The 11373-nt window shown below is 34.3% G+C and overlaps 1 pseudogene; it reads right to left on the bottom strand.

Annotated features, from left to right (window-relative positions):
- Positions 1-2771: 2771 nt before the first annotated feature.
- LOC138815192 (U6 spliceosomal RNA) lies at positions 2772-2871 on the bottom strand (annotated as a pseudogene).
- Positions 2872-11373: the final 8502 nt, after the last annotated feature.

Raw genomic sequence — 11373 nt, 5'->3', positions numbered from 1 at the left:
AAGAAAGAGAGGAAAAGGTGAAAAGGATAAGAAAGGAAGAAAAAAAGATCAGAAGTTCAGTAGAGCTAAACAAAAACCAAAAAGATAATTAAAAAGACAAAAAGAAAAAGAAAACAAATAAAGAAAAACGCACACTCATGAATCCCTAAAATAAAAATTATAAGAGGAAAGAAAAGTTACTTGAAAACAATTTTTCTTCAAAAAAGCCAAAAATTAAAGATTAAAATAAGTTTTAGAAAAGCAAAAAATTTTATATAAAGTACCAAAAGAAGAAGAAGAAGAAAAGAAGAAGAAGAAGAAGAAGAAGAATAAGAAGAAGAAGAAGAAGAAGAAGAAGAAGAAGAAGAAGAAGAAGAAGAAGAAGAAGAAGAAGAAGAAGAAGAAGAAGAAGAAGAAGAAGAAGAAGAAGAAGAAGAAGAAGAAGGAGAAGAAGAAGGAGAAGAAGAAGAAGAAGAAGGAGAAGAAGGAGAAGAAGGAGAAGAAGAAGAAGGAGAAGAAGAAGAAGAAGAAGAAGAAGAAGAAGAAGAAGAAGAAGAAGAAGAAGAAGAAGAAGAAGAAGAAGAAGAAGAAGAAGAAGAAGAAGGAGAAGAAGGAGAAGAAGGAGAAGAAGGAAGAAGGAGAAGAAGGAGAAGAAGGAAGAAGGAGAAGGAGATGGAGAAGAAGGAGAAGGAGAAGGAGAAGAAGGAGAAGGAGAAGAAGGAGAAGAAGGAGAAGAAGAAGAAGAAGAAGAAGAAGAAGAAGAAGAAGAAGAAGAAGAAGAAGAAGAAGAAGAAGAAGAAGAAGAAGAAGAAGAAGAAGAAGAAGAAGAAGAAGAAGGAGAAGAAGGAGAAGAAGGAGAAGAAGGAGAAGAAAAGGAGAAGGAGAAGGAGGAGAAGGAGGAGAAGGAGGAGAAGGAGGAGAAGGAGGAGAAGGAGGAGAAGTAGGAGAAGGAGGAGAAGGAGGAGAAGGAGGAGAAGGAGGAGGAGAAGGAGGAGAAGGAGGAGAAGGAGGAGAAGGAGGAGAAGGAGGAGAAAGAGGAGAAGAAGGAGAAGAAGAAGAAGAAGAAGAAAAGTTCTTTGATTTTTGGGGGAGGGGGTGGGGAAAATCCTGTATCTCCCTTGTGTCCGTAACCAGCCTATTGTTGGAGTCTCTGGTCTGCTTGTGGTCCTGTGGCTTGGTTGGTTTCTTATGTCAGTTTGTTCGAACAGGCAGAAAAATGCTCTGCTTTACTCATGATTTTGCGATCCTCCTCCCAGGGTAGTTCAATAAGAGGCAGATCTGCTTTGAGAATCACAAAAGAGGGGGATGCAGTAATGAGGCTAGGTTCTGGGTAGAGTTGAGGCCTTTCAACAAACAGTAGCTTTTCCTGGGTGCTAGTTTGTGAAAAATTCACAGAGCCCAGCCTGGAGCCATTCTCAGGATTTCTGTTTACTGAATTTCAATTGATTGTCAAGGCGGCTAGAGGGAGGGGCAGCCTCTGGCTCTGATTACCCAGTGAAGAAAGCCACTCTTAGGGCTGGCGCCTGAGCTGGGTGACTTTTCCTTGGGTGGAGCTGAGTCTGGCAGGTCACGCCGCCGTTAAGTTCTTGTGACCTGCTAAATGACTGGTTTTTTCAAAGGACTGAGTTGGAGCTGGCAGCTCCCCCGGTCTTTGTCGGTATCCAAGATGGAGATCTCTGGTACTGGGTGGGGACGGGGGCCTTCTCTCCTCTGCTCCCTGAGAAGGAGTGAGGACATTGGGCTTCTACTCACACTGAGTCTTGGTTCCTGGGTCGTCTCTGGTCTGCAAACTGCAGGATAAAGATTTCCGTTCCTTATCGGTTCTTGCTGGTGTTGAGTAGAATCCGCTCACCCGCTTCATCTGGCTCCTTCGTGCTGGATTCTCTGTGGCTTAGGTATGATGCCTGCGATCGCCGCCACCACTGCTGCCGTTGCCGCGGCGGCTGCTGGCAAGAGCACAGATGTGTCTCCTTGCCTGGATTTTCCCCTCTGGCCTGACTCTGTCCTGTGATGGCACACTTGGTGTAATTCTCTGGCTTAGGACTGTTAATAGAAACACTAAAACTGCTTTCTATGCGAGAGCTTATTTAGACTCCAGCTTCCCCTCCGCTATCTTCCCGGAATTCTGGTTAAGTTTCTTAAATTTCAAAAATGCCAGTTCATCCTTCATGTCCCTAAAAATATTTACACAATGCAAAGTAACAACAATATCTTACTTTAAAAAGTCATGGATTCCATGTTATTCTTCCAAGTGAATTGCCTGACACTGATATCAAAATATATTCAAGAGTTGTTCATATACATCTATAATGTTTTCTGCAGAGTTTGTGATTTTTTAAAATCAGGAATAATTTTAACTTATCTGTGGAAATGAATACTATAGAAACTAAAGGTATTCCTGGTGCTTTTCTGAAAAAAGTATATCTATGTTTGTATAATGTCCATAATCTATTTCATTCTCTCCTAGATATAATATTTTGAATTCTACATGTTTTATAATATATAGGTTAATTACTAAATGTGTCCATTTAAATTGCATTCCATATAGAAAAAAATTAAGATTCCTTTTTTTCCTAGGTCCTTATAGTATTTTATTTCTTTGGGATAAGATGACAATGTTATCTAATTTCAAGTTTGTAAAGGTTATGCTATGTAAAGGCCTTTCTAAGGTGAAGATGTAAACACTGATGTCAAACTAACCTTTAATTCTATGAATTATATATGTTGTTACCCTTGAATTTTTGTAATCAACTTTTTAATAACTGTTTTTTATTTCTTGCATCTGAAAAATGAAAAATAAGGAATGCTTCACAAATTTTTATATGATCCTTGTGCAAGAGCCATGTGAATCTCTGTATTGTTGTCATTTGGGTAGACCTGCTGCTAAAGCATGTAGTATCCTCTAAGTTTAAGTCGTTAATGATGCAGTCTTTATACAGGCATATATCCTTGGTTGCCTATTTGTAACAATGAACCCTTATTGTTCCTAAAAATGTTATTGATCATATTTCTCTAAATTTCTGTGTATAGTGGAAAAAAACTTATATTGTTTGGTGGATTGCTCACATTTGCAATTTTTCTGTCAATGACTATTTTGTCTTTTTCATTTTAAATTTGATCATATTTTGAAGCCTTTATAGCTAAGTCCAAAGGTGATGGCTTTTCAAGTACTTACTTATCAACTGAGTTAGCTTTGTGGATCTAATGGACTCAAAGTAAGCCTTCTTAAAAGTTACTTCTATACATCTGCAGCTTAAAATTTCCCAAATGAGGTCTCAAAGGTACAAATGTCTACCTGACCCTTTACCCTTCTTCCATGTAGGAAGAGACCAACCAGAATATCTTACCATGGCTGCATAGATTGTCTTACTGGAACAAAACTCATCTTAGTTACAAGGGATCATAGAAAGACGAACAGTTGAGAACGAATTGTTCAGAATAGAAGGTATTTTATAAAAATAGGTGTGAGGATGAGTATATACCTCTTCATGGGGAAGCCTACAGTGGACACTTAGACCTTGTCCATGAGTTGGTAGCTAAAGGCAGATATTCGAAGTATTTTATGAAAATATTATATTTATTATATTTATTATATAAATATTATGTAAATAAAATATTATATTTATTACATATATTATATATAATATATATTATATATATAATATTATAATATATTATAATATATAATATATTATAAAATATTATATTTATTATATAAATATTATATAAATATTATATAAACCAAACACTTCAAAAGTAGCTAAAGCCAAGAAGGTAAAAATATTGTTCATATGCATGATTACCTAATGTCCTAGCCTGTCTACAATCCAACCAGGCAGGAACATACACAACTGACTTTCTATCAACAAATATTTCCATAGCTCCTGGACAAGTCCATATGTTTCTCCTCGATATTAGGCCTTAAATTGGTAATGTTTTAATCACAGTGTTTCTTATTGCCTCTAAGCTGTAAATCTCAAAATGGTAAAGCTTTAGATCTAACTCTACCAAAAACTGAGGGAGAGATAATGGAACAATACTTTAAAACGGAGTTGCCTTTGATACCCTAACCACAACAGAACAATGAAAAATAATTTCTTATATTATATATACTTATATATTTTTATTTATGTGTGCTGATCTTAAATTTCACACAGTGAAACTTACTAGAATTAGATGATAATTTGACAACTAAATTGATATTCATCCCATAAATAGATTGGAATATAAATAATTAAGTTTAGAACATTAGAATATAAAAAGTATCAATGCAATGTCTTTGGTATAAACTTCTGATACCTTCTAAGTGTTCTTGGTCTTCTGAATTCACATGGTAAAAACACAGTATTGTTTTCCTCTAATCTATAAAGGATTTTACTCTGCTGCTCTGTTTATTGTTTTAACTCGCTGGTCCCAAAATGTTTTTCTCCATATTTCTGAAGCATTCTTACTGATTATACCAAAATTTTGCTGATATGATGTCTAAAAGCTATTATTCTTCTGCAGGACCCACGGGTCCTAGGATACCAGATCCAAGGTATCTGCATCATCAGATAACAAGAGCAAAACTTCTCACCTAGGCCCATGCAACATGCCAACAGAAAGTAATTGAAGACCCGTCTCAATTTCTCATTTCCTATAATATTTCAGTTCCTTAATTCCTTGGAGGATTTAGCAGTAAGCTATTGTGAAATGTAAGTCAACTTAAAATGAAAGATGAGATCATAAAATATGAGAGAATGTACTGTAATTCAAACTTTCAAATTACAGATGACAAGCCCATTTGAGTGAACAAAATCGCAAATGTCACAAGATTATTTTTAATACCCCTCTCCTAATGATTAATGAAAGATTTCAGCCCAGCAAAAGTAGGCCAAAAAATACTTCCTGGAATGGTAGATCCATAATTGGTCTAACAAAGCTAGGAAATCTTGACTTAGAGGTCAAATATAATTTAGAAAAACTTTAATTGAGAAGATCCTTAGTGCTTCAAAAACCTGTTACTTCAGTAAAACTTGGTTCTGTCGTATAAAAATATTGTTATTCTCAAACCAATGATAACCTACATTTAATCTTCTGAAGTATATTCCTTTTCAAATAAACTTTTAAAAATCGCATTCGCCAAAATAACACTGACAAGTAGATGATAGTGACATTACAAGTTTTTCAATGTAGGGGGCAAGTTACAGTAGAATTGATTTATTTACCCAGCACTAATCCCAAACAAGTTCAACAATTCATTAAGGTGTAGAAATGTTACCTCCCCACACCATTGGCGTTGTTCAGTAGGTGCTTTCCCGAAATGTGTTAGACAGAACAGCATCCCATATTTCAAACCCAAATATTAGCTAATAAAGTAAACTTCATCACATAAGAAGGTACATTTTAAAATGTCACTAATAGTTGCCTTATCATGTGTTGTTTTATGTTTTCCTTGTCTAACATAGTAAGAAATACGACTTTAAGTCTTGAATATGGGTACTCATCAGAGATGTGACAAACATAAAATCTGCCTTCTATTTCCATCATATTCCTCTATAGTAGTAAATCTTAGTTTTCTTCTTTTTTCAAAACTTATACGTAGTAGAAAATATTATCCCATGTAAAATAAAATAATCACACCATTTTACAAAGCCATTTATAAAAACTGGTAGGAATAAATTCTAAGCCATTTTTAAACTATCTTGTTGACTAAAGATTAATCTTCCAAATGGTTGAGAATAAAATCATGTCTAGGTGCTTCACATCTCCAGTCTTGCAAATGAATTATAGAAATATAAGCTTACATCAGTTCATGTATATGCGGGATTGAAACTGCATGGAATATATACAAACCTTTCAAAATATTAACAGAAAGTTTAACAGAATGACTATCAGGAAATTGAAACCTGAGAGGAATAATAGTAAAGACATAGAATGAATGAAAAATGGAACAACGGGCAAGTATATCTAGAATACTCAATATACACATGTAATAAATGAAGTGGTAAATCTGAAATAAATCTTGGAGAAGGGATTGGTTGAGAATGATATAAGGAGTGACTCTGATCCTGGAGCACTTGACAATTAGTTGGACATATTTAATTGTAACATATTTGCACAACCTTTTGAAATTCAGTTAAAAAACAAAACAAAAAAATCACAACCAAACATCAATCTCTAGAGAGTATGAATATGACCTATCAAAATTTTAAGCAGTTAATGAAGGGCAGACTTGGGAAAAGCAAACAAAGCTGTTCAAAGAGGGCAGTTTGGGGTAGGGGAGAATTTAGAACAGATTAAGTAGGTTGTCAAAGGTTATAAATGACCTACACCTACTGCAAATATTTTCATCTGCGAGTGCTCTTTGTTTAAACTGGACACTCCAGTCATGAGGCACATTTAATAGCTTGTGAAGATAGAATGGAAGAAACAAGATCAAGAACGCATTACTCCACTGGAGAGAAAACATTTCTCTATGTTTTCTCTCATCTGTCTTCATTACTCTTTTTTCATACTTTTAATAAACTCAATTGATTTTGAATTATATATTTCCTTCTTTGTTCTGGCAAAGTAATTGTTCAAAATATTTCACTAAATTTTATTTCACATTATTTTCTATCATACTGTTTACTTGTCCAAGTGAGTCCATTAAACTTCCCTTTTGCATTTGGTTGCCAAGAAAACTCAACATCTATGTTAATGAGGATAAACTGTAATGCAAAACTTTGTGTCCAAAAAACCAGTCCAAGAACCTGTAATCACAAATGTTTAGCTATAATTTTTTTTCTTTTTTCTTTTACCTTGAAAATCTTCTCGTGTCTAAGGTGCCCTCAAAAATAAATACTCTACCTTGAGAGCATTGGCACCCACTTAGGTGTGTCTAGACAGGGAACAGACCTAAGAAAGGAGACCTCCAGTTTCAAAGGTGAATCATCTGGGGTTGAGGAACACCAGAGAACTCTTCATTTGTTTGTTTAGCTTTACTTGATAATGTAACCCAGTTCTTGCACGGCAGTAGATTAGAATAAGTTTAGGGCATTAAATATTAAAAATAAAACAAAAATAAATACTCCACCACTTTTTGCTTCAATCACTTCTAACCTCAAAGATATATATATTTTCTAACAAGATGCTTAGAAGAAACTGAAGAATACTCCACTTCTATCTTCTCCCTTAAGACTCTCTTTAGATACCATATCGAGAACAGTGAAGTTATTCTTTGCAGAATTATTTCAATAGATTATTTTTCTCATGGTCTTGCATTTGCTCAACAAGATGTATGAAGAAGAATAGAGTTAAATCACACATTCCTTGGATTACAGTGTTTGTTACAAAGTCAATACTTTTATGTCCTACTTTTCAGTTCCCCTCTTAGCTCTTGAGTGATTTCCAATTAATCATAGCTTCTTGGCTTCAGGTCTGGTAAAGCTGAAGGACTATAAGGCCTCCCGCACTGCTATATCTTCATGGTTTCTCTTTCAAAACTCTTTTATTTGGATGTGGAATTTATTTTCATGTCTTCAATTTGTTCTGCAATACACTGAACCAAATAAACTCTAAAATCACTTTAGGTAGCAACAACATTAAGACAATCTATATCAAAAAGTTTTGGCCTCCCACCACTGCAGAAGCCAATATGCTTAGCTAGGGCTTCTAAGAACGCGTTTGCTTACCTTTTCAATTTTCCCAATTCTTTTCTGATCTCAAAAGTTTTTGGCTTATGTAATTAGATAAGTCTTCACTATCTCATGTTAATAAGGATATTATATTTTGAGCTACTTAGAAATGAAAAATAATTGGTTTGAAGTATCCAATCAGATTTTTTTCTGTGTTCCACTGCTTCACGAGGAAAGACATTGTGGAAAGTATTACAAACAGAAAAGTGTAAACCCAATACCTTCTATCATTGTGGAGGAAATTCTCTCCCTAAATAATTTGAACCAAATTATCTTTTTCAGGAAATTACTGTTTGGTAATTGAAGTCAATTCACAAATTTTAATTTCTTATTTTTTTTAAAAAACTTTGAGTTTAAATACCACTACAACCTTGTTTTTACACAGTAAGAGTATTTTTCCTGGTTAAGGACAATGCTCAAGGGAACCTACATGATTTACATCAAGGTTTGTGAGGTTTGTGAAGAGCCATCTTCACTCACATTGCTCCTTCTCAGCTAAGTCTCTATGGATTTCTTTACATGAAACACTATTTTTCCAGGTAATTTTAAATTTTCTTAATAGGCTTAGTTGTGAAAAAGTTTGAACAATTAAAATTTACCTGTCATAAATTTTTAAACTTTTTTGAAATTCCTTTATCAGAATCGCGAATTCACCAATCCTAATTCCAAATTTACCATAAAAACAGTTAATTTGTTTTTTTCCTGATATGCTGTCCATGAATCTATTATTTTCCAGTGGCTTTGTTATGCATGTATATGATCATATGAGCGGATGCTGAGCAAAATGAACTCCAAGCTATGGAAACAGAGTTATTAATTAGCAGTTGTTGTTTCTAATGTACAATGTGATTTCTATTTTCTTTGGGATTTTCCTCTATGGTTTATCCCTTGCTGTATTTGATTTTGGTACCCTGTCAATTGTGCATACATTTACCTTAATTAGGGAAGGGAACAGGAACAACAAAATGGCGAGACAGAGGACAAAGGGCAAACCAATGCAATAGCAATACTCACAAGACAATAAGTTGGAAATGTACATTACAACTTGTGAGGCGTATTGGGGTGAAGTAAAACTGAGAGAAAAATGAGAGAGGGGGTAACAAGTTTGAAAAGTTGTGCATTCACTAGCTTACAATTGCTGTAACCCCACTGAACATCACTTTGACATTAAAATTAAATTTAAAAAATAAGCTGCATGAAATAAAATTTCACTGTATTGGTATAGTAAATATTATTATTTATGTAGTAACTTTTTAAAAATCAGTACTATTTGACATCTAATTTGAATTAATTACCCATTTTTAATCACAGGGCCATCCACTTGAATGTTGTCCAACTAGACAATATTTTCACAATATACTTGCCAATATTTTGAAAAAAAATAAATTTAGTACTTTCTCATACTAAAACAGAAAACACGTTAATTTTACAGAAACCCAGAAGTTTTAAAAGTAAATAAGTTGTTAAGAGGACAGAATATATGTGGTCTTCAACATTCCTCTGACTAATAACTACTCATTTTGAAATAATGAACATTCCATACCTGAGAGATTCAAAATAGTATTTTTTTGCATGTTATGAAATTCTGCTATAGGTACATTTTCCAATGGGGTGTTACAGATAGAGAAATCAACAGAAAAATTGCCACATTTTGGTATAGTATAAAACTTTGAAACATCAGTTATAATTAATTCTTCAAGAGTAAGCAATTGTTTATAAGAATTAAGCTATTACTTCTATGACCATCAATCCCAAGGTTTATGCAATAAAGTCATCCTAGACCAACGGTTTCCAACTTGTAGGGTGCACCTCGAAATCCCCTTAATTCACGTCATGAATAGCTTATCTCCATTGTGAAAAAATACTACACCTCTGCTAATGTGATGCCCTACGTGTTCTGGAAAAAGCACCACAAAAAACTGGGTTGCATCATTTTTCCTCCACTGGTATTCTTGCAAATATTATTTATATTTATACTTTTATAACTATCATAGATAAACAGGATTCTAATATCAGAAGATTACATTTCAAAGCCCACCTAGGCAGGAAGGTTCCCTAGATTCTTATCTCCAATAAACTTCTCAGCAAAAGCCAGACACAAGTGGTAGTGATGTTGAAGTGGTAGCGCACAAGCCTTGAGCATAAACAGCCTCGGAGACCGTGTCCAGGCCCAGATTTCAACCCCTAGGACAAACCAATAAAACAAAAACAAAAACAAACCCCAAACCTAGCTTTTTTCTCATTGTATACAGAGACATGTAATTAAGGAAATTGCTTCCTGTATTACATAAAGGTAGAAGAAAGAAGTCACATAATTATTCTCTTCATACAATGTTATACCAAAGCCTCAAAAAATTGCTCTTTTTCTAAATTTATAAATTAATATCATCCATTGTTGGCAACTCTGTCTACATTATTCACATCATTTTATAAATAAACTGTTTGAAATATCTATTAACAGAGTTCTAAATATAGCTCCCTTGAAAGTATATTCTAGGCAAATAGAATGCAGGAAACATTTGTAAATTTGTCAATTAAACCCTCTACTTAAAAAGAATTTTGTAGTATCCTATAGAATATGAAATTACAAACAAAACCAAAATATATATTTTAAATCTAAACTTTAATTTAGCAAGATCTATAAAGTCCTACATTAGACGAAGTTTGCTTTATCGCTAGGCTTAAGCTTTTGTAATCCTTCATCCTTTCCTTGGAATCTAACAGAATGAAGATTACTTACTTTTTCAAATTTTGGATGGGAATCATGAGCCATTTTGCATCTAGGAGTGTTCTGTAATGAAGAGAGCATTTAAAAGCACAACTGAGGATTATATATGAGTTGCATTTCAATAGGAAACGACTCCTCAACACATAATAACAAAATTAGCCCAAACTACCAATTGCGTATTTCTTTCTTGTTTCCTTTCTTTTATTGAGACAAAATTATACTGCCTGGTCCAGGGAAGGTATCACTATGTAATTCCAGTTTCTAATGTCCTGTCAGTCTGAGTGCTAGAATTCTAGGCTTGTATCACATTGACCCGCCATAGTTTCTTGGTTTATTTAATCTAGATACAGACTAGCAATTCTGAACTTCTCCAGTGATATCATCCACTAGACTGCTCAGACTGTTCATGTACTATTTTAAAAGGTGTTCTAACATTTCACAGAGGATATGATCATTTTCAGATACACCTGTGGGGTCTCTGACTCATTCCTCCATGGATCCGATCCCTTTCATAATGATTAAACGACTCTCTTACTGTCTCCGGTCCCTATCTATGTAATATTCTTAAACTTTTTTGAAGAAAATTCACTTGAGGACTTTCTAACATTAAAAATTATCACTTGATTCTAGTCTTACTGAGGACATATTATCTATTGTTTCCTAACTTTTCTACATATTCTGAGAATTGCTTCATTTTTATATTTGTGTGTGCACATATAAGTGCCTCTGTGTTTATGTGTATGTTTGTACGTATGTATGCAAAAGCCTCAAGCTCTTATTCAGCCATCTTGCTCATGACTGGTATTCCATCACTTGAGCCATTCTTCTAATACAGCTTTTGGCTCATTAATTATAAATAGTATCTCAAAGACTGTTCTGCCCAGGCTGGATGCTAACCTGAGCTGAATAGCAGAGGGACAGAGCCCAGGACCAGAGTTCAAGTGCCAAGACCACCACCAACAAAAAATATATAAGTAAAGGAAAGAAAAAAATGTGATCTTATCCACC

The sequence above is a fragment of the Dipodomys merriami genome, unplaced genomic scaffold (genome assembly GCF_024711535.1).
Source record: "Dipodomys merriami isolate MVZ:Mamm:240054 unplaced genomic scaffold, mDipMer1.0.p SCAF_108, whole genome shotgun sequence".
NCBI classification, from domain to species: Eukaryota; Metazoa; Chordata; class Mammalia; order Rodentia; family Heteromyidae; genus Dipodomys; species Dipodomys merriami.
This window is presented reverse-complemented; position numbering and strand designations above follow the sequence as displayed.